The sequence below is a fragment of the Akebia trifoliata genome, chromosome 7, assembly GCF_017979445.1.
Source record: "Akebia trifoliata isolate Shusen 1 chromosome 7, ASM1797944v1, whole genome shotgun sequence".
Lineage (NCBI taxonomy): Eukaryota > Viridiplantae > Streptophyta > Magnoliopsida > Ranunculales > Lardizabalaceae > Akebia > Akebia trifoliata.
The window spans coordinates 2,411,093-2,435,704 of NC_141381.1; the positions used below are offsets into that span (position 1 = coordinate 2,411,093).

The window sequence follows — 24,612 nt, forward strand, 5'->3', positions numbered from 1 at the left end:
ATTTATTCTCATGATTTTGATAATTTAATTTTAGATAAGTTCAGGTTAAACTATGCTTTGTTAGAGATTTAATATTTAACCATTTTGATTTCGTCTTATTAAATATCATCATATAATTTAGGATCAATATTCGGATTAACATATTTCATCTTCCAATCGAATAGCATTAGCTTTGTTGATTGGATCGAGAGTAAACAAATAAATTAATAAGATGACTTGTTTTGGTGGATTTGACTAATCTAATTCTTTACATTGAAATTCCTACTTTTATTCATCTTAGATTAGTTTTATTTTAGTTTTCTTGAATACAATACTTTGAACTGTGATCGTTTTTAAGTTCGAAATTGTGGATCAACGTTGTTTTTGTGTATCGACCCTTGCTTGGCAAGGTTTTTATTTATTTTGTTTTGTTTTATTTTTATTGATAATCTGCACCAAATAGTGAGTATGGACCACGCTGGTTCAGTGCATGGAGCGTACACAACGGCGGTGTTGGCTGGAGAAGATTGTCGAAGATACCTTCTGGAGCAAGTAGGTAACTTGAAAATGTCTCAAGTTGTTTCTTTGAGGGATGAAATCATTGCAACAATGGTTCCACTCCAAATCTCAAGGATGTGAGCTTGTTATTTTATTTTTTATTTTTGGGTAAAAGTACTTTTAGATTCTTGAATGCTTGAAAGGATATGTAGAGGCATTACTTCCCATTATATACCATCAGTTATTATTGATTCTGAAGTGTTTATATTACTGCCGCGGAAACTTTGTGGAATGTTTCGCAACTAGGACACCTTGGAGCAACCCAAGACTATTAATTTAAATCTACATCGATTTCTTGTTTCTAGTGTCGAGTTTTACATGAAAATCATGTTGGACAGTTTCAGCCTCACATTAAGTTGTGAGGAGTTTTAGGCGTTTATTTGCTTTTTGTTCTTTTCTTTTTGTATTAGACTTTGTTGTCGATTTCCGTTCTATTTTTGTGTGTCCTTGGATAGTTTTCGCGACCTTCACATGTGTCATTGGATAATAATAATAGTAAATTAGTAATACACATTGCTTGATTTTTCTGGTTATTATTGAATTGGATTGACAGTTTTTTGTGGTTTGTCTAAAATGATCTCTGCATTATGACGATAATTGCGTAGTGTGCTCGTAGTTTGTATTTATCATATCCAATAGTTTTGGTTTCTAATTTTCATTATAAAAAATTAATTAAAAATATGTGACCAATTGGACGATGCCAAAACCAATTTAATTAATACCTCTATTGTCTTACTATGGAATATGAAGCAACAACTTGTACAAGGGAACTAGCTTGATTTACAATAAGATTAATTTGGTTGGTACTTATTAAAAAAAGAGATCAATTTGGTCGAAATCAGGAATGGTAAAACAACCAAAACTATATAAAACTAGTCAGAAAGAAGTTATTTTTTACCAATCTCTAAAAATAAGAAAAATTGAATGGTAGTCTTAGTTTTTTTTTTTTTCAAACTAAAATTACCTAAAAAATTAAAATCACGTATAATTAAATTTACTTAATAATCTGTGACAGTCTTATTATAATAGCTTGTAAGAAGAGCCCCACCCATCTCTCTCTGTCTCCCAATCCATCATGCAAAATTTCAAATGATGAGGGGGATATTTTTTGTCAAATCATTTTTTTAAAGACTGAGAATCAATTAAGTATTTCTTACTAGAGAGAATTTTCTTTATGAAAGATGAGACTTTTCTTAAGAGAGCTATTATTGGCACCTCAACTTTTATTTATTACATACCAATTAGAAAAAGGGAAAATAAGTGAATGGTTTTGGAGTGCCAATAGAAAGAAGCTCTCATTTTTCTTATATGAGCCTAATCATAATTGTAAATACCTATGAAATAGTTTGAACGAGTTTTATAATGTGAAGATTATAATTGGAGCAAAACCTTTGTAATGTTTGAAAGAATGTCTTTTAATCTTTAATTGGGCTGTGACAAATAATTTAAGGAATTGGATTGTAATAAGTGAACAAAATTGACAATCATGACTAAGTTCACCAATCTCCTTTTTTATTATTATTATTATTGAAAGAGTTGGACTTTTATTAATCCAACATGAAGGAGAAACACAAGTTACACAAACACATATTTCATCTTTTTCTAGCAAACATCGTCACAACCACCACTAACTCCGATGACACATGACACGGACAAGACACATATCTAGACACAGACACAGACTGGCACAGAGATGCAAGACCTAGATGGACAACAAAGCTGAGATATAGATGGAGGTGGTTGGTTTAACAATGTTTTAACAATTCTTTCGACACTTACATTTGAAGAGTATACATTTTCCATCAAGGTAATGCTCTTCCTTGCAAACTTTGATACACTTCTTGCTATCGTAACAAGGTCCATGGAACTTAAGGCTGGGGTATTCACAAATCTTTCCTTCCACCTTTCTCATTGTCATCTCTGCCACCAAAAATTAAATAAATTAACAAGCAATCATATATACATGTATGAAATAATTAATTCAATTTTTTTTTTTTAGGTAATAAATGGAATACTTTTGCATGTGAAACTTCATAATGTTATTTAAAGATGCGTAAGTCTATCTCATTGAGCTATGGGTCCCATCGCTCAAACTTTTTGTATTGACACTGGATAAGGTAGTTAGCACTTTCAAACGTTTTAAAAAGTGAAGATATGAACAAGGAAAAAAATATTATTACATCAGTCTAAAAAAAATCTTGCAATTAATAGAAAACTTATATAAAAAAAATAAAAAATAAATAAAAAACCAATGTATTCTAGCCATAATTGAGATCAATGACCAAAAAAAAATTCATGTATTATATCACCAACACCAAGTCTTAAAAAAAAAAAAAAAAAAAAAAAAAAACTCTTGAAATTAATAAAAAGCTTATAAAAAAAACAATGTATTCTAGCCATAATTGGGATCAATAACCCAAAAAAATCCATGATTTATATCACCAACTCCAAGTCTCAAAAGAAAAAAATAATTCTTGAAATAGAAAGCTTTAGTGGTGATTTCTAGCCATAATTGGGATCAATAACCCCAAAAAATTGAGGTTGGCTATGAATGTACTCTATGGGTTGGTGGGACTGTTAGATGGTTCTCTCTAATTAACACATACTAGATTTACTCCCTTATTGAGAGATTTAGAGCACTATGTAGTAACCAATGACTATTATACAACAAGGATTGAGAGAAGCACCAGAACCAACAAGGAGGAAGCATATCAAAAGAACAGCAAAGATAGCACTTCTCTTCATGGCTGCCATCTCCAATCTCAATTCTTCTCTTTTTTCTTATTTTTGGCTTTCTTTAGATCCAAGTACCAGCTCTATTTATAGAGTGGAAATGAGTTAAAGTTAGTAGATCTGTACTCCTCGGGATACACAACTGCACATCTTCATAATCTGACTTAAGCACGTGACATACTCAATCGACACACAGTCCTCTTCAATGACCTCCTGATATTTGTAATCTTGTGAATTTATAACTATGCACTGTTTGATATAGATGGTTTTGAAGCTCGAGAAACATTCGGGAGAATTTTCAAAAGGTAAGGTGGAAAAACATAGAAAATTTATTAGGAGTCAGTGATAAATTAACTTGCTTTTTGAGCATGTCAGAACAGTGTGTCGTACCTAAAATAGGTATGGTGGCAACCTATTTCAGACCATATGATATTTATGAGACCCACTGACCGTACGTATGGATTTGTTATCCATCTCTTGTTAAATCTACCTACAAAATATCAGTTTGATTGATGATGTGCATCAATTGATTTTAGCATTGTCTTAAGAATGATTTTGAATCGTTGGATTTATATTCTTTTTCAAGAGCTTAGATCCTATGAATACAAGTTATCAAATATTATGATTTTTTGTACGTAGATTCATCAAGGGATGGACCAAATATCCATAGATCAATGGGTCCCAAAAATACCACCTGGCATGATATGGCGTGCCACCTAACCTTTATTAGGTACAACACTTCCCTACCCTTTGTATCCACACCAAATTGAGTCAAGTCTATGCGCAAAACACAAATTAATTTATGATAATTTTTTATTAATTATTTTCTTCATAATAAATTTAACATGCACGTGCGTGGATCCACGTGGATATATGACTGTTTTACATAAAATAGGTTAAAGTTAGTAGATATATATGTATTCCTCGGGATACACAACTGCACCTCTTCATAATCTGACTTAAGCACGTGTCAATTCTGAGAGATTTACGTGAGTATTGTCTCGGCACAATAGGTTAAAAATTTTCATTGGTCTCCTAATTTTTCATTTGAGGGAATTTTCAAAAGAACCTTAATTTTAAAAAATAAATTCACGAAAATCTGACGTCATGTGGCATACTCAATCGACTGGCCCTTATCTCTAATTTACTTACTTGAAGGCACCACGTTTCAATTCTGTGAGATATTTCCAATCTTGTAAATTTGTAGTTATGCACTGTTTGATATAGATGGCTTGAAGTTAGGACAAACATTTGAGAGAATTTTCAAAAAAAACCTTAATTTTAAAAAAAAATTCATGAAATCTGACATCCGGTGGCATACTCAATTGACTGACCCTTATCTCAAATTTACTTACTTAAGTCACCACGTGTCAATTCTGAGAGATATTTCAAATCTTGTGAATTTGTAGTGAGTGCGATTTTGTTGACCCATAGTGACCCCGCAATCCATCCTATTGGAGGATTGCTTGGAATACTTTTGCCGCAGCCCCTCCATCTTAATTTTATTTATAATCTTTATACTTTTTATTAATTAAATTCAAATTCAAACACCTTCATTTTCAATTGAAATAACAAAACATTTATCTCACTAACGTGATAAGATTTTAATCCTTACTAAGGGTCTTTTTACTCATATGAATAACCACATCACCAGTCAAACACTATCACAACCAACTAAATTTTATCGAAAACCTCAGATTAAAAAAATAAAATTCAAGAAACAAATTTTTTTTAAGCTTGATGTAAATTTTTGAAAATTATCGAACTTCCAAATAACTCCCAAATTTAAAATTGAAATACAACAGTGAAAAATAATTTTTTTGGGATTTATTTTTCCAAAGTTTATATACTTTTGTCCTTGGTAATATTGAAGCATCTGATCATGTTTTTAGATGTCATAAGGTGAGCCCAAGGTTAGTTGAGAACTGTAAAATATTTTAAAGAGGCCTTTTTCCTACTAACTTAGTAAGATTTGAAATCTTACTAAGGATCATTGAACTCAAATGGATTACCAAATTGGCAATCCAAAACTAAGGTTCTGATCCTGAAATAAAAAATAAAAAAAATTAATTTATGAACAAAAACTATATTTTTTTGAATGAAAATAATTTGCTCTTAAAATTCAAATAGAAATAATAATAATGAATGAAAAATATTTTTCTAATTAACCTGCAAAACTAAAATGAGGTGTTTCAACTTTTTACTGTTGTTAGATTCCGTTGTTAGATTCCGATTACCGAAAAATTGATCTGTCGCCTATGAGAAGGTAGGAATATGGGTTCTTGCAGCAAAGAATTTCCGTAGATCCAACAGTCCGTACGAGTCTTCCATCTCCATTAGATTTGAGAGAGAGAGAGAGAGAGATCAACCTTTGTAGCAAAGGGAAGGAAAGATGACCCCGGCCGCCGGAGTTGAAAGGCAACCCATAGTCGCATGCCTTGCAAGTTGCAAGAGGAGAAAGAGAGTGGGGGGGGGGGGAGAAGGGAGGGATGACCGCCAGCAGTCGGAGTTGAGCTCGCAACCGCACGATCATTGTAAGAGACGAGAGAAAGAGAGAGAGTTGAGGGAAGTGGGAGCCCAAATAACAAAAAAGTTAAGGGTTTAAAGTCGAAACACCTCATTTTATTTTTCAGGTTAATTATAAAAATATTTTTCATTCATTATTTATTATTTATTTTTTTATTTTTTTAATTTGAATTTTTAAGGAAATCATTTTCATTCAAAAAGCATAATTTGTTTTACATAAATTACTTTTTTGATTTTTTTTTTCATAATCGAAAACCTTTGAATTGGATTTGCCAATTTGATAATTCATTTGCGCTCAATGACCCTTAGTAAGATTTCAAATTTTACTTAGTTAGTAGGAAAAATGCTTCTTTAAAATACTTTATTGTGTCCAAGTAACCTTGGGCTCACCTTGTGGCATCCAAAAACATGTTTGGATGCTTCAATATTGTAGTGGACAAAAAGTATATAAACTTTGAAAATACAAATCCCAAAAAAAATAGTTATTTTTCACCGTTGTAATTCAATTTTAAGTTTGGGAGTTATTTGAAAGTTCGGTAGCCATCAATTTTCAAAAACTTAGATCAAGCTAAAAAAAATTTTGTTTCTTGAATTTTTTATTTTTGATCTGAGTTTTTGATGAAACTTATAGGACAGTGGTAGTGTTGGACTGGTGACGTGGTTATCCATATGAATAAAATGATCCTTAGTAAGGATTAAAATCTTACTACATTAGTAAGATAAGTGTTTTGTTATTTCAATTGAAATTGATGGTGCTTGAATTTGAATTTAATTAATAAAGAATATAAGGATTGTAAACAAAATTAAGTCCAAGCAATCCTCCAATAGGATTGTGCGTTCACTATGCATCAACAATATGCCCGTCAACAAAATTGCAAAATCTCACTCATTTGAGAGAATTTTCAGAAGAATCTTAATTTTAAAAAAAAAAAAATCATGAAAATCTGACGTCACGTGGCATAGTCAATCCACTGACCATTATCTCTAGCTAATTTACATACTCAACGCACCACGTGTCAATTATGAGAGAAAATTACTTACTTAAGTCACCACGTGTCAATTCTGAGAGATATTTCAAATCTTGTGAATTTGCAGTTAGTTCTGCACTGTTTGATATAGATGGCTTGAAAAGTTAGGACAAGCATTTGAGAGAATTTTTGCAAATTTAGAAATTTTATTAAGAATCATGATAAATTCAACCTCTTTTTCAATAGTTTAGACCTAGTGGATACAAGTTATCAAATACAATGATTTTTGGTATGTAAGTTCACCAAGGGATGGACCGCATATCTGTACGATCAGTGGGTCCCAAAAATACCACATCGTATGAAATGGGGTGCCACCTGACTGTTGTTAAGTACAATGCACTGTTCTGGATCCCTACCTTTTGTATCCACACCAAATTGCATCAAGTGCGTGCATAAAGAATGAGTTAATTTATCATGACTCTTTTATTAATTACTTTCTTCACAATTAATTGAAAGTGCACGTGGGTGGATCCACGTGGATATATGGCTGTTTTACATAAAATTGTAATTCATTATTTTAAAAAATAAAATGGTGAACAATCACAATATTTTATAGATTTTTTTCCCTCTTACTTACAATCACATGAATGTCTCTTTTACATACAGTTATAATTTGTTGTTATTATAAATCTAATGGTGTAGAACCACATGTTTCATATATTTTCAACCCTTACTTACAAGCAAGATATGAATTTTGAGAATGTAATTGGGTTTCATAGAGAAAAATTTCCAAAAGAATTTACAGCGAAGATAATTCATTTAGCAAGATAACTTAAACTATGCAAGTTCCCATCATTAATAGTTCGGTGATATCCCTTGTGATCACAACTTTCTTCAATTAGTGAGTCATTGAAGTAAACCTTGGTCTTTCCTTTGTTTTGGGCAAATGGGGACCTGACCCACAAACCCAAGTTAAGGCCACTCAACAATATAAGAGCATTTAAGACCAAAGATTTTTGTATAAAAGAATAGGTTGAAAAGTCATAGCGCAATAGCAAGCGTAATCCGCCCCCCCTATCTTCAATTCGTGAGTCATTGAAGTAAACCTTGGTCTTTCTTTTGTTTTGGGCAAATGGGGACCTGACCCTACAAACCCAAGTTAAGGCGACACAACAATATAAGAGCATTTAAGATCAGAGATTTTTGTACAAAAGAATAGGTTGAAAAGTCATAGTGCAATAGCAAGCGTAAGCTGCCTCCCCCCCTCCCCCTATCTTCAATTCGTGAGTCATTGAAGTAAACCTTGGTCTTTCTTTTGTTTTGGACAAATGAGGACTTGACCCTACAAACCCAAGTTAAGGCCACACAACAATATAAGAGCATTTAATACCAGAGATTTTTGTTCGAAAGAATAGGTTGAAAAGTCAAAGAGCGCCCACCCCCCCACTATCTTCAATTCGTGAGTCATTAAAGTAAACCTTGGTCTTTCGTCAATTTTGGGCAAATGGGGACCTGACCCTACAAACCCAACTTAAGGCCACACAACAATATAAGAGCATTTAAGACCAGAGATTTTTGTACAAAACAATAGATTGAAAAGTCATAGTGCAATAGCAAGCATAAGCCCCCCCCCCCCCCCCCCCCCCAATCTTTAATTTGTGAGTCATTGTAGTAAACTTTGGTCTTTCCTCTATTTTGGGGCAAATGGGGACCTGACCCTACAAACCCATGTTAAGGCCGCACAACAATATAAGAGCATTTAAGACAGAGATTTTTGTACAAAAGAATAGGTTGAAAAGTCATAGCGCAATAGCAAGCGTAAGCTGCCCCCCTCCCCCTATCTTCCATTCGTGAGCCATTGAAGTAAACCTTGGTCTTTCCTTTGTGTTGGGCAAATGGGGACTTGACCCTACGAACCCATGTTAAGGCCACACAACAATATAAGAGCATTTAATACCAAAGATTTTTGTACAAAAGAATAGGTTGAAAAGTCATAGCGCAATAGCAAGCGTAAGTGCCCCCCCCCCCCTTCATAGCGCAATAGCAAGCGTAAGTGCCCCCCCCCCCCCCCCCCCCCCCCTCTTCAATTTGTGAAGTAAACCTTGGTCTTTCCTCTTTTTTGGGCAAATGGGGACCTGACCTTGCAAACCCAAGTTAAGGCCACACAACAATATAAGAGCATTTAAGACCAGAGATTTTTGTACAAAAGAATAGGTTGAAAATTCATAGCGCAATAGCAAGCGTAAGCCGCCCCCCTCCCCCCCTATCTTCAATTCGTGAGTCATTGAAGTAAACCTTGGTCTTTCCTCTGTTTTGGGCAAATGGGGGCCTGAGCCTACAAACCCAAGATAAGGCCACACAACAATATAAGAGCATTTTAAGATCCGAGATTTTTGTACAAAAGAATAGGTTGAAAAGTCATAGCGGCAAGTGCCCCCCTCCCCCCCCCCCCCCCCCACCCCACCCCCACACACACAAATCCTACCCACACAAATAGAAGTTAAATTGTCTTGATAAGAATCAAACCCGCTTACATAAAAGAGACGTTAAAAGAGAAGGATCATAATGAAGTTAAATAGTTAACTACCTAAGGAAAGAGGATTACATAGATAAAAATCAATCAATAAATAGAGTCAATCCAGATAAAGGCTTCCACTCTAGGAAACATTTGCATTTTCAAAATACAGTTAACAATACCCCAATTGCAAGTAAAGCCAAGCAATCCCACGTAAAATGAATGAATGAATCAAGAAAAATACTGCTTTAGCTATCAATCCAAGAATTTATGAATGTGAACCTCATCCAACAGCTTCAATAGAGCACCACATATTCCTCAATGTCCCTATCAAGCAGATTTCCAAAGAATACTGGGCACCAAATAATCTCATTGTTTCTAAAAATGGAATAATCATAAAAGCAAAGCTTCCATAGAGAAATAAAGCCAACACAGATGAGGACATGCATCACATAGCTTTGCACTCCCGCCCTGATTACACCAAAAGAAAAGAAGAAGAAAAAAACTTTATCCTTCTACCATTGCCCACATTAAAAACTGCCCGATTTAGGAATTCTTAAATGCACCTTCATGTGTTTATGTGCTATCGAAAAAAATTCACAAGCATAAAAACAGGCACATCAAGCAACTATGCGGCCACATGCATTTAAGGTCTCAGATAATGTAGATAAAATATGCATGTAATGATGCAAAAGTGTACAAAACAGTCTACGCAAGCTTAACTGCATATTGTACAATAAATATTTGTACTGCTTCCTTCAAAGTCATAACACACGAAAACATTTTTGTTTTATTATAGGTGCAATATTTATAAATGATTCAAACCGGTCGAGATGACTAGAAACATAACAAAAGGAAAAATCCATACCCAAAACCCCAAAAACCTACGTCTTACACCATTGCAATATATTTACAAATACCAAACCAAACCTTAAAAGTGACACATGCAGTCTCAATCAAAGCATTGGAATAAAAAGCCATGAACCTAATAAAAACTTAGTAGATTGGCCATCAATTCAAAATAAGGGTGTGGTTAGCTCACTTTTCTCTTTTATTTTCCAATGTATTTAATATATGAAGCTTGGCTCAAACATCAAAACTCTCACAATATGTACATTATTTCAGAAGTGAGTAATGAGATGAACTTCCTAGTAATGCTTCAAAACTATGCCACATAAAGGCATATTTGCTTAAAAGTAATGACTTACTTTAAAAATAAAATCAGTTTACAAACACAACATTTGTGCAGGGTCTTCTACATCTATGTAATTTGTACATGCCTTGCCCAAGATAGTAGATGTGTAATACATATTTATGTTAAGTTACCACATACCTCAAGTGAGCCAGAAGCAATTCCAATCAAAATCAACCCCTTCTCAGATGGGTCACATTGGTAGCAATTCCAATCAAAACCAACATGAATACTTCGAATCATCCATAACTACTCAATTAAAAAAGAATTCAAAAAATTATAAAATTATGAAAACTTACCAAATTTGTAGATGTGAGGGTTAAAGAGCAAGCCGATATGTTCTCTAAGTTAAGTTTGTTGGGTTGAGACTCAAGATATTCTCCAAGTTAAGTATGTTGGGTGACAAAATGTAAATATATTAGATATAGAAACATAACTATTATACAAAATTTCTGAAAATTCCAAAACTAAGAACATTTTGATCCGAAACTTAGAAGTTTTCGATGCGATTGAAGAAAAAATCCTAACTAAAAAAATTGCAGAGATCGAAAGAAAAGATTTGAAATTATAAATGGTAGAATGATATCTAATCCCATTCACATGAATTTCACATACAAAATAACACAAAAATCTGGGTTCTTGTACTAATAAAATAATCTCCAAAATTGGTTTTTACATCATTAAAATAATCTAAAAAATCCGAGTTTGTCCCGATCAAAACAGTCCTAAAAATCTGGTTTTTATAGTATGAAAACCAGCCCCCAAAGATCTAATTTTTTTTTATACTACAAGAATACCCCCAAAAATTAGTTTTTATGACACCAAACCAGTCCCTAAAAATAACTTTTTAGCACTAAAAGCAGTTCCAAAAAAAAAAAAAAAAGTTTAGTCTCAAAAATCAGAATTTTTTACATCATCACAGCAACCCAAAAAATCAGTTTTTATAGCATAAAACCAGTCCCAAAATCTAATTTTTTGTTATACCGAAACAAGTCATAAAATCTATTTTTCTTTTAGCATCCAAGACAGTTCTGAAAAAATTGTTTAAAAGTGTAAAAACAGACGTCGAGGATAAAGATTTACACCTCTAGAATCTGGGTTGAATCCAAGACAACTCTCCATATACAAGAATAGAAGACACATAACCCAGCATATTATAATAATTAATCCGATAACCGGATCAAAAGTTATGACTGTTTTAAGTTTCACATTCAAAACCGTAAAATATTTTATTTTTTAAATTTTTTTCACAATCTACAAAAACAAAATTAGCTCATATAAATATGTACATAAAACAACTGAAAGTAAAATAATTAAAAGAAAATAATTTTATTTACAAAGTCAGTTTAGGGAAAATTCAGCAATCTGTAATTTATACCTTTCGGTGGAAAGTATGTCCAAAACCCACTCAAAACAAGGCTAAATAAGGATATTTTTTTTAATGGAGAAATTATAATTATCTAGTAATTCATAAAAATAAAATCAGCTCATTTGGATGCCTGGATTATGAGTTATAGCATTAGAAAGTGGCCTTTCTACCTTGTTTAGTATATCTCTCAAGGGCTGTTAACCGATAGTGTTATATCCGAATTCGAATTCGAATTCGAATCCGAAAAAAATAGTGATATCCGAATTCGAATTCGAATCTGATCAGATATCACTAACCAATTTTTTAATACACATCCGAATAAATTATCAGATATCTGCTATTATCCGATTCGAATTCGATTTGTGATATCCGCTATTATTTAATTCGAATCCGATTGCAAATCGAATTCAAAAACTACCCGAAATTTATTTGCTATTCGAAAACTATCCGAAATTGAATTGCTATTCAAAACACTATATGAAAAGGCCCACATTTATACTACCCTTTCACTCAGAGGCATCAAGCATGTTCACATGAACAACTGATTTTTTAGTACAAATGTGTCGTGAAGCGACTATTGGTTTGCCATTTTTACTGATGAGATCAGTTAGGCGAGACCATTGGATTCAAAGCAATATATAATTCGGATCTAGGTGGATATGCAGATGAATTTGTATCCAACCTGGATTCAATTCGGATTACAGGACATCAAACCGTATTTAAGCTATTTTTTTTTTGGATCTACTCCAAGGACCTAAACCTGCTAAATCCGGATTTCGGACTAAAATCCGTCCAATTTTATGCCCCACATGAGAATAAGACACTCCCATTATTTTATTTTACAGTTTCTTGTGTATTTCTCCTGATCTTTCTAATCTTGTGTATTGGTACCTACTGTTTGATATAGATGGCTATCAAGTCCCTCAACAGTTAGTCATTGAAGTTGGAGAAACATTTGGGAGAATTCTCAAAGAGGTGCATCTTTACCTAAAATTTAGATTTATTAGTTTCTTCATAATGCTGATATTTATTTATATAGATATAGATATTAATAAATTAAATGGTTACTTTCTAATTTTCTGCATACCGAAAAAATAAGAGATGAACATATTGACGACATGTCTGTTCTCCAAGCCCTTTCAATAGTTTTGGAACGAAATCCAGATTTGAGGTCTGGAAAACAAAAAAAACAAAAAAACATTGGAATTTTTTCAATCTATTTAATATTTAGTTCTGTTTTTCAAGTTGGATCTATTAGTGTGGCCAATCTAGTTTTCTTGCCTTCTGTAGACAACAAGGGCTTGCCCATGAAGTGTTGCAATGGTACATATGCAGAATGGAAGCATGGTTTGCTGCTGATGCGGATATGATATCATTGAAAAGCTGGGACCAGGCAAGTTACATGTTCAAGCTTTCATTACCTTAACTGGGTAGCTTTCTAGGTGTTTTACACTGGTACATTGTTGGATGAATCAGTGTTTTTAGAGGCGTGTGAGGCTTACGCTCGGAATGAGGTTCATTAAAAATGCCCCAAGACATAATGTCGAAAAATAAAAGCAATTAAAGCTTACCCCTCAAACCAGGAGGCACCTAAAAGGCATATATCTCAGTGCGAGATATACACCTTTTGGCGGAGGCATACGCCTCACATTAAGTTTTCTTTTCTAAATGAATGTATTTCTTCATCTCTTCTTCTTATTCTTTTATTTCTCCTTGCTTTCTTTTTTGCTATAAAAGCAAGATTATAGAAAAAAAAATTTCTTCTACTTCTTTGTTATTGCTAGTATGCAATATAATTGGAAAATGAATTTGAATGCAAAATAGTAATATATACAAAGAGAATTATAGCGTTGGGCTGATTTATAAATAACTTTTTTTAGTATTTAGTATACACAAATAAAGTTAAAATTATTGAAAAATAATATTTAATTGTCTTTTTGTAATAAATATTAAATATTTATTTGTTGTAGAGACTTTCAACTGTTCCAATACAAAATATTTCTATCTTACTAAAATATAAAATAATAATATTTTATTTTATTATTTATTATAACAGATTAAAACTTGAAATTTGATTGTGTGCATTTGAAATTTACAAATGTGTGATAGCTATCATTATTTTTAATATTAGTTATTTTAAATATTATATCATATATATAAAAATATCATGCATGTGAAGCTTACACATAGAGACCTTGGTCAGCCGAGGGCTTGCTTCACGCCTCAGCATCTGAAAACATGGACAGGGGCTTTTGTATTAGTACTATAAATAAATTACACACAAGCCAGTTACACGGACTTGACCATTAGATGTAATCTATTTAGGAGTTAGGTTGGCTGACATACATAAATACCTTGTAAATAGTATCTGAAAACAGAATATTTGATAAATTAAGAATCTTAAAGAGTAGTGTTTACAATAGCTCATACAATATCCAACAAAATAAAGTTCTCAGAAAATGGAGTGTCATTACATAGATCTAATAGAACTAGTTACCTTGTATTACGCTATTAGCTTCTAGGTAATATAAGCTAGTTTTAAAATCTTGTTTAGATGAAATGTTACAGCAACATTCCCAAAACACGGAATGTTTTGGAGTTGATGTTTTGTTATGGCGTTGGCCTAAACCAAAATGTTATGCTGAAATATTTTGAAACCGCCCGAAATTTTGGACCATGAATGTAAGCATGATACATTGGGAAGCTTCTTTACTCATAACATGGTTTAATAATGCAAGGTGTTTTGCTAAGGTGTGCTCACGTGCTACGGTTTTCATAATCTTTGTTACCTTGTATGGTATTATGGGTATGAGTGTCAAGTGTCAGTTTGGGTCCAAGTGTTTTTTTCTTGCTTGATCTCTAGCTGTGATTTATAGACCTTTAAATGTTCTATTGCAAATATATGATCACCTGCTCTTATTTGGATTTCTCGAATTAAAATCAAATACTCTTCAAGATTGTTAATTCTAGTTCAAATTAGTTTATCTCCATTGCGAATGCTTACTTAACTTGAGGATCCTTCCTTCAATGTAGGAGCAAGTTCTTTCTGGTGGTCATGGACTAATGGTACATGGATATTTCCCTGTGATAAAGGCACTTGCAAAAGATATAGATATACGGTTGAATCACATGTATGTTTGCATATTTCTTCTTTCTTTATTTTTTTTGTTTAAATCAGAACCTGCATCTTTAAAATAAAAAGCAAGTAGAATGAAGTTCTTTTCCAATCCCTCCACTGGTAGTCTGATTTATGTTGTACTTATAATCCACTTTTAAGTAAAAATGGCACACAAGCAAGTGCATCGTCATCATCAATGCCTTATCCCAAAAATTTGGGGTCGGCTGTTCGACTTTCATCCATACACTTTTGTACAATCTAAAGTCATCTTGTCCTCATTCTATGTTTTTTTCTTTTGTTTGTTTTTGTTTGTCTTCCTCACTATTTTAAATCTCCAACTTGAACATTACTTCCAACAAATGTAGATACTTCATTGGTCTTTCTCTAAGTTATACATTGCTGTCTGATAAGAAAGAATTTTTTTTTTTTGGTGAAAAGAGAAGAAGAAGAACAGAGGTTTGGGAAGTAATTTGTATTTAAGCTCATGAACCTTTATTTCCTTCAGGAGTGAACCTAAATAGGCCACAGTAGTTACAACAATAACCCAAGATAATAGGGATAGCTTTCAGCAACTCCAACCAGTGGAACTGAATACTAGGAGAGCTTTCAGCAACTCCTTACATTTAACAACTAATTATTACTTGACTATTTCAATTGCAAGGAAACAATTAGGGTATGTTTGATTGCACATGAAAAATAAGGTGGAAAATCAATTTCCATGGAAAATGACATTTTCAAGTGTTTGATTGTACATGAAAATGGAAATTCATTTTTCACCTCAACCAAAAAGTCCACCAAAACATGGATTTCACTTTCCCACCCGTATGAGTGGGAAAGTGAAATCCACCAAAAATTTTCATCCCCAATTCTTCCACATTCATATCTTCTTTTTCTTTACCACCACCACCACCATTACAATAACCTCATCATCATCACCATCTTCGTCACCGTCACCATCGTCGTTGCCGTCACCGTCGTCACCATCTCCGGCCACTTTTTCTCTCTCTCTCTCTCTCTCTCTCCTTTTCCATCCCTCATCTTCTCCGTCGCCACCACCACCACCACAACGACATCCTCCGCCCTCCCTCTTCCTCCTTATGTTCTTTTTCCTCTTCCTCTTCCTCTTCCCCTCCTCTCATATTTTTTCTCCTCCTCCTCCTCCTCCTCTCCTTCTTCTTCTTCTTTTTCCCCATGACTTTATCCAAGTATAATTAAACAATAGAATTTGATTTACCAACCCTACCTATTTTTCACCACTATTTTTTCATGGATTTCAAATTCCATGGAAAGTCACTTTCCATGCAATCAAACATACCCTTAATAAATTAACAAAAGGAAATATTTCAGCCAACTTCCCCAACCTTTCTTTGTGCAACTTCTAGTCAGGACCAAAGCCACATATGCAAGTTATGCAAATGAGGATTCTTATCAATCCATCCCCCTAAGAAGGTCCTTGTCCTTAAGGCCGAATTTTGGATAAGTTTTGGAGAAAAGCCACCAGTTCTCCCAAGAAGCATCTTCTGGAGGAGTTCCCTTCCACTGGACCAGAATTTTCATTTTTGGACGGTATTTTCCCTTTTTAATAATCCTACGGTCCAAGATGAACTCAGGTTCTAGTAGCACAGTAGCATTCGTTGAGACTGAAATCGCCTCGACCCTTTTTCACTAAATAGTGGATAGGGGTCCGATTTATTAAATGGGGGACTTTAAAAGAAGGGAGTCGCCACCTAGTTTAGGTCTAGGGACCAAAAATAACTCCAAATGGATAATGAGTCGGTCCATGGATCAAAGAGATGGGTAAGGGGCCAGATTACGGGTTTCGGAAGGTGTTAGGCACCAAACCCGCCCAATCAAGATGATCGGTCTCTACTACGATCCAAAATCATCCTATGGTCAACATACAAAAATTACAGTTAAGGTCACAGTCCAATCATCATCATCAATTTATATTGGGTTTTTCAACCAATCCTATGGCTAAAAATTATCCCAATTATCACATGATCCTTCTTTGAATTCCACAAAATATGAAAGGGTTTGAAAAAGTCCTAATTAGCTTCATGACTTGAGATCAATTAAGAAACTCCACCTGCAAGTATTCCTCAAAATGTCCAAAATAGAAAATCATGAAAATATCCTAAATAGGAAGATTACAAATAGAAACCTGTCAAATTGGGACTTAATATTTCCAAATTAGGAACGTAAAATTTTCTAAATTAGAATTCAAGAGATATATGCTAAATCCCCAAATTAAAAATTTTAAAAGATACATTTTCTAAAATAGAACATTCCAAAAATGTAAATTTTTAAATCTGAAATTCTCAAATTTCCATGAACATGAACTTCCTAAGTATAAAAATGTGCAGAATCTTCTAAATTGAAAAATTGCTAAAATATGAAATTTCTGAATTAGAAATGTATAAATATATTCTCCCAAAATAGGAAACTATGCAATCCTATATTAGAAAGTTTTCAAGTAGGAGTTTTCTAATGATGCAAAAATAATCTCTATAAAGGAAAATTATATAATCAATGAAGTCCCAAATTAGAAGATTATGAATTTGTCAAAAATCACCAAATCGGAAATTGACAAACATTATCGCGAAAAAATTTCAAGTTAGAAAGAACAATCCACCACAAGAAAATTCTCATATTCATGAATCCCTAGAATAGCCAAACGAGCATGCACACATGATTTTCAATTTTTGCCAAAATAGCTATTATTCAATAACATGCATAGTTGTCAAGTCAAGGAATACATTGCTCACATGGAAAAATCTTAAAATAATACAAATAACTCGAACATCATCATAGATCATGCAAATCCAACTCGATCATAATAACCACGATAAAAAAAATCCTGTAATCCTACCAATATGCGAACATAAAATAAAAAATCAAATAAAATAAAATAAAAAATCAAAATAAAATAAAATAAAATAAAACACCTAGAAACCTACATAAAAAACTAAATAATAAAAAAAAAATCTCCTAACCTATTGACATGCAAAAAAACCTATCAATACATAAAAGAACAAATAAAACACAACAATTATGCATAAAAATAAAATAAAAAATAAAAATAAATAAAAAAAATGAAATATTCTCCCAATCCAATCTATATGCAAGCAAATATAAAGAAGCCTCTAATCCTACTAAAGGAAAAAATAAAATAAAATAAAAAAATAAAACGCCTAGATACCTACATAAAAAAAACTAAAGAATCGAAAAATTCTCCTAACCTATTGACATGCAATGAAAACCAAAATAAAAAAATATAAAAAAATGAAAAAAGTATGCACAATAAATATTCGACAAGCCCTATTGATATGCATATATAAATAAATAATGAAAATTAATACAGAAAAAAAAAAAAAAAAGATTTTTCCAATTCCACTAAAACGCAAAAAGAATGAATAAGATATAGAAAAGAACACATAAGAGGAACTAGCCTAACCGTATGAATAAAAAAAATATATAAAACTACGTAAAATAAATAAAGAAAAATACTCTCCTAGTCCTCCCTCTATGAAAAAATATAAAAAAAAAACCTAACAAATAAGCCTAAAAAATATATGAAATACATATCTCCATAATTCTATAAACATGCAAAGGTAAGTAATAAAAATAAATATAAAATCTAAAGAGGGACTTAACTATAGAGAGATGTCGAAATTTGATTCTCTCAGGTACGATCCTCAAAGGCTCATGAGTACTGCGGCTGTTGCAATGATGACGTTGGAGTTGGCGAATGTAACGGATGGCTATGTTGAAGATGTGGAGAGAGAGGCTTAGGAATTCTGTTAATGGTGATGAAACGTGTGGGGGATGATGGCTGAGAATGAGAGAGGAAGATGGAGACGTGTCAAGATGTTAGAGAGATGGGTTGGGACGTTGGTACAGCAACTAACAGAGAGAAAGGGAGGTTGGGGCGTTGGTACAGTAACAATAGAGAAGAAGAAGCTGTTGAGAAGAAGGATGTTGTAGCAAGGAGTCAAAACAGGGGCTGGGCAAGGGGACTGGACGTCCAAGAGAGAGAGAAGAGATGGACCTTCTGCTATTGCAGCAGCAATACTTTGTTTGCAGGTTCAGTCCAATGACATTGAGAAAGAGACATGAAGGAAGAAGATGCTGACGATCACGGAGGTCAGTGCTGGTTCAGCCCAAAAGAGCAAAGAGAGGAGAGAACCGAAGCAGAAAAACGTTTAGCCCAAGTCTCTTCAACCTAAGGAGCCAAGACGAAGAAGATCACCCCCAAGAGAGAAAACGTTATCTCTTTTAAATAGAACGCAACTTTCTATTTTTGGTTTTTTTATTTCTTTCTAAAAATTTTCCTTCTTTCTTTTTGTTCTATCGGCGTCCTTTCCTTCGGGGAGAATGGTGGTGGGGTGATCCCCCGCTACTCGTAGCACGATAACCTCGAATTGATTGGTCAATTTTGATTGTTTTGATTTGAGTCTTATGGATCAATTTTTTATTTGAAAATTTTTTATCGAATAATTTTAGTGTTAATTTAATTGCTTGATTCAATTTTAATCCGATTTGTTGGTTGTGTTTTGATTTTGATTTGATTAGTTGTTCGATTTTAATTTGAAATGTTTAGTTATTTAATTTTAAATTTATTTTTTAATTTTAATTTTTTAATAGTTTAATTTTTAATTTAAGTTTTATTTGTTTAATGGTTTAATTTTAACTGTTTAATTGTTGGATTGTTTGATTTTGAATTAGATGCTAAATTTTAATTATTTAGCTTTGAATTGGATTTTAATTGTTTAATTGTGAATTAGATTTTAAAATTTTTATTTTGAATTAAATTTTATTTTTTTAATTTTAAGTTTTAATTGTATAATTTTGAATTAGATGTTAATTGTTTTTACTTTTAAGTTTTAATTATTTAATTTTGAATTAGATGTAAATTATTTTTACTTTTAAGTTTTAATTGTTTAATTTTTTATTTGATTTTAATTTTTAATTTTAAGTTTTAATTGTTTAATTTTTTATTTGATGTTAATTTTTATTATATTTTCCTAAGGATCGAGATCTCTAAGTTGAGTTTGGAGGTCGAGGGGTATTTCGGTCATTTATATGATTTTTCTTAAATTTCTCTATTTTCGTCGGTTTAGGTCTCGTTAGACTCGAAATCATGTTATTAGTGCAATGAAGGTACTTTTGAGGTCTTTCGGTGGTCCAAAATTTATGAGGGCTATTTTCGTCATTTTGTCGATTTTTGCGGATTTTTACGAATTTTGACGTGAGGTTTCTTTTAGTCCCAACGTGATTATTTCTATATTCCAAAGTTGTATTTTCCTAGCATGGTGAGGTCTTTAGGTTATCGAACTGTGTGGCGAGCCCAAGCGTACGTGCTTGCTAAATCGGGTGTGACGTATGGCGATCCTAAGCGTGCGTAAATTTCTATGTCGAGTCGTAACGAGTAGGGGAGATGAAAAGAGTGGAAACGAAGAGAATCAGGGACAGTACTCACAAGCCTTCAAGTTCTTTGCGATCATCATTAGGAATTCACGGTAACCGGATGACGAATTGTCAAATTAGGTAGATGCAAAAATGGGGTGTCTACAGAGACGGGAGGAAGCGTTACAATTGTTGTCTTGTTGACGGGTCCCCACTTCTTTTTGAGCAAACTAATGTGAAAAACATCGTGTATTCATGCCTCCGTTGGAAGGTCTAGTTTGTAAGCCACCGACCCGATTTAGGCAAGGATCTTGAAAGGTCTGAAAAATCTAGGTGACAATTTTAAGGAATTTCAGAAGGTCGTTGATTTTTGGCGGTATGGCTGTAGCCTTAAGAATACATAATCACCTACCTCAAAGGTGACTTCGCAGCGATGCAGGTCCGCTTATGCCTTCATGTGCATTTGTGCTTCCGACAAATTTCATTGTAGCTCGCGAAATATTTCCTCTCTTGTGCGCAGCAAGTCATCTACAGCTTGAACTTTTGTTGTGCCTGGAATGTAAGATATCATAGAGGGAGGAGGAACCTCGTAAAGTGCTTCGAAAGGAGACAATTTGGTTGAGGAATGGACGGTTGTATTGTATCCATATTCTGCCTAGGAGAGTGAAATCGCCTCGACTCTTCTTCACTAAATAGTGGATAAGGGTCTGATTTATTAAATGGAGGACTTTTAAGAAATGGGAGTCGCCGTCTAGTTTAGGCCTAAGAACTATAAATAACTCCAAATGAATATGGGTCGATCCACGGATCAAAGAGATGGGTAAAGGATCAGATTACGGGTTTCGGAAGGTGTTAGGCACCGAACCCGTCCAATCAACATGATCGGTCTCTACTACGATCCAAAACTGACTTATGGTCAACAATGAAAACTACAGTCAAAACTATGGTCCAATCATCATCATCATCAATTTATGTTGGGTTTGCCAAACAAATCTTATGGCTAAAATTGTCCCAATATTATTACATAGCTATTCTTTGAATTCCATAAAATATAGAACGGTTTGAAAAAGCCCTAATTAGTTCCATGATCATGATCTAAAATCAATTAAGAGATTCCTAATGCAAATATTTTCCAAACTGTCCAAAATAGAAATTGCTAAATTGAAACTCCTGAAGTTTTCAAATCGGGAATCTGAAATTTCCTAAATTAGAAATTTAAAAATGTGCGCTGAACTCTCAAATTAGAAATTTCAAAAGATACATTTTCCAAAATAGTATGTTCCAAAAATGTAAGTTTTTAAATTTGAAACTTCCAAATTTCCATGAATATAAATCTTCTAAATATACGAATGCAAAATCTTTTAAATTGGGAAATTATTGAAATATGAAATTTCTAAATTAGAAATCTATGAACGTACATTCTCCCAAAATAGAAAAAACTATACAATCTCATGTTAGAAAATTTCCAAATATGAGTCTTCCAACGATTCACCAATAATTTTCTAAAAGAAGAATTATATGAAAATGAAGTCCCAAATTAGAAGATTTATTTCTACTACTCTCTAAAACAACTTAACCATTCCAATTTTATTTATATCCCTTAGGTGTCGAATGCCAAGACCTCCTTTATCATATGGTTTACACATACTTGCCCAACTGATAGGATGGATAGACCTTAAAAGAGAAGGACCCCTCCATAGAAAGTTATTAAGAGTATTTTCTATTTTTTCAAGACATTCACCAGAATATTGAATGAGGCAGACCAATAGACTTGAAAACTAGATAACACTGATTTAATTAATTCTAGCCTTCCCACATAGGACAACAGGTTCGCTCTCCAACCCTCCACCCTTTTTGAGATTCTATCAAATTTTCCTATGTATTTAATATATGAAGCTTGGCTCAAACATCAAAACTCTCTCAATATGTACATTATTTCAGAAGTGAGTAATGAGATGAACTTCCTAGTAATACTTACAAACTATGCCACAAAAAGGCTTATTTGCTTAAAAGTAACTGCTTACTTTAAAAAATAAAATCAGTTTACAACCGCAACATTTGTGCAGGGTCTTTTACATCTATATATCTCAGTGCGAGATATACGCCTTTTGGCCGAGGCATACTCCTCACATTAAGTTTTCTTTTCTAAACGAATGCATTTCTTCATCTCTTCTTCGTATTCTTTTATTTCTCCTTTCTTTCTTTTTTGCTATAAAAGCAAGATTATATAAAAAAAAAATTCTTCTATTTCTTTGTTATTGCTAGTATGCAATATAATTGGAATTATTATAAATGAATTTGAGTACAAAATAGTAATATATACAAAATGAATTATGGAGTTGAGCTGATTTATAAATAATTTTTTTTTGTATTTGGTGTACACAAATAAAGTTAAAATTATTATTTATTATATATTTATTTATTAGTAAGCTGAGGCTATTGAGGGCCCCACCCTTATTTATTTAAAGCTGCTAATGCCGAACAAAACAAACGTTAATATTCTCCATGAGGATATTATATAAGTGCCTCGAAAGATTCAACAAATTAAAAATACAAATATTCTCACTTCGAGCTCCTCTTCTTGCTAACCAATCTGCATCGTTTGTTTCTCTCCACTCAAACTCCAACACAACCGAATTAAATCCTCACATAGCTATCTTAATATCCCTGACTAGGCTAAGCAATCCCCATGGCGAGTTCTATTCTTCCTTAATACTGTTGACAGCAACTAACGAGTCGGAATTAATAACTATATCTATGATCCCTTGCATTTTTAAATGGTTCAATCCCACAAGAATTTCTTCCACTTCAATAGAATTAATATTATTATGATTTGAACGCCCCATACCTGCTGTAATAAACTCACCATTACTGTTTCTCGCAAGAAACCCAAAACCTACCCCCACGATCTGACAAAGAACCATCTGTATTTTCCTTGATAACTCCCATAGGAGGAGGATGCCATCTAAAAACAGAGATCTCCTTTACTTTGCAAACTGCATTACAGCCCCAACTTTGAATCACTTGCAGAATTTCAGCATTTTTCGTTTTAGTGCCTTCAAGTTTACCACAAACATCAGCCATAATAAGCCGACTCAATAGTTGCTCATTCACCTCTTTTTCATCGAATATTCGTTTATTACGCTCATGCCAAATATAATAAATCGTAACACAAAACATAATGCTAAGAATAAGCGTTATTGAATGATTGCCACTGAACTCCACTTCCTCTTCTATGCTCCCCACTGTACCTCTATCAATTGCAGCCCACCACAATATTGATTTCCAGCACTCTCTACTGTAGTCACAATTGAAGAATAAATGATTGTTATCCTCAGCATTCATATGGCACAGTGCATATCTAGACACCTGCATCACACCTCGCTTCCTTAAGTTTTTCGCTATTAGCAGGCTTCTGTTTAACGCCATCCAAGTTATAAAAGAATGACGAGGAATCTTCTTCTTACTCCATATTACTTTGAACCACGTAACCTCCAAATCCTGGCATCTAATAGTGTTTCAAGCTGAGCTCAATGTAAACTTCCCATTCACAGTCGCCATCCATACTATTTTATCTTCTTCATTCGGCCAAGGAGAATGGAGCACTTCAACTTGATCGGCAATTTCTGATAGACGAATATCATATCTTATTAGACCTTCCCATCCATTACTGCCAGCAAAATCAGACACCTTAGCATCGATATTGCTTTTCATACGAAGAATCGGCTTTCTACTGAATTGATCAATCAAAGCACCCCCTTTGAGCCAAGGATCATTCCAAAACGAAGTCTAAGAACCATCTCCCACTAGAAAACGAATCTGATTTTTAGTAATATCTTGAACCTTCAAAATACCTCTCCAAGCCCAAGACAAATCTCTAGGAGGAAGAGATCTCCAAATGCTACCCTGCTTTACATACCTCCTTCTCGTCCAATCGGACCATAAACTATTGTTATTGATTAATTTCCAGAATAATTTCATTACGCCGAATGTATTCCAATCTCTAATCCTTTTTAATTCCAAGTCCACCCTCTTTAAAAGGTCGACATACTTTAGACCAACTAACTGAATGAAAGGATTTGCTCAGAGAGGACTCATTCCAAAGGAACTTACTCAACAAGGATTCAATTTTGTTTATAATCCCCACCTATAAAGAGAAGCAAGAAGACCAATAAATTTGGAAATAGGATAGAACTACTTTAATGATTTCAACCCTACCCCCGAATGATAAAAATCTCGATTTCCATC

At 33.3% G+C, this 24,612-nt stretch overlaps 1 long non-coding RNA gene across 1 annotated transcript; it reads right to left on the reverse strand.

Moving 5' to 3' along the window:
• Window positions 1-2,028: 2,028 nt before the first annotated feature.
• Window positions 2,029-3,466, reverse strand: LOC147397960 (uncharacterized). The gene is made up of 2 exons (XR_015180143.1): window positions 3,225-3,466; window positions 2,029-2,457 (listed from the first exon to the last, which is right to left on the reverse strand). It is a non-coding gene; the product is annotated as an uncharacterized LOC147397960 (long non-coding RNA).
• Window positions 3,467-24,612: the final 21,146 nt, after the last annotated feature.